This window comes from Gadus macrocephalus, chromosome 6 (genome assembly GCF_031168955.1).
Source record: "Gadus macrocephalus chromosome 6, ASM3116895v1".
Taxonomy (NCBI): domain Eukaryota; kingdom Metazoa; phylum Chordata; class Actinopteri; order Gadiformes; family Gadidae; genus Gadus; species Gadus macrocephalus.
The window spans coordinates 6,278,732-6,279,273 of record NC_082387.1 but is presented as its reverse complement, the minus strand read 5'-3'; the positions used below and the strand labels follow the sequence as shown (position 1 = coordinate 6,279,273).

The 542-nt window shown below is 39.1% G+C and overlaps 1 protein-coding gene across 1 annotated transcript in view; it reads left to right on the top strand.

Annotated features, from left to right (window-relative positions):
* The window catches only part of LOC132459270 (circadian-associated transcriptional repressor-like), a 7,948-nt gene continuing 7,406 nt past the window's right edge, over window positions 1-542 (top strand). The window contains exon 1 of the mRNA XM_060053670.1: window positions 1-201. The gene's annotated coding sequence lies outside the window, so the exon portion shown is untranslated. The remainder of the gene's footprint in view (window positions 202-542) is intronic.

Below are 542 nucleotides of genomic sequence, written 5' to 3'. Positions count from 1 at the left end.
CACTCGTAAAACCGTGCAGAGAAAGCACGAGCATAGACTGGACCAATGAGAGAGCAGTGTGCGTCGGCGAGCGGAGACAGGACAGTGAGCGCTCCGGCCGCAGCGGAGTGGAATCTTTTGAAATAGGAACACACTAACCCTCCGTTTACATTTTACCTGGCTGCCGGGGCTTCGGCACCGACTTATTTCGCCTTATAGCAGGTAAGAGTTTGTACATTTTGTTGCCATTCTGGTTTATGATTGTTGTATTGAGGATCTAGGTTGAGAGCATAGTCATTTCCGTCCCGGTATTCTGTGTGTCCTCTCCGGTAGCGTTATGTGTTGTATTGGTATGTTAAGATATACGTTCGTTCGTTCGTTTGTATTGGTTTTAATGTAATGTTATTATTGTTTTACAATAGCATTGTGAAGTTAATACACAGCTATTACAATATTCGTTATAACAGGTTTGCCCTATATATATATATATATATATATATATATATATATATTTGTTTGTTGGAAAAAAAAACTAAAATATATACTGCTTAATAGGCTATTTG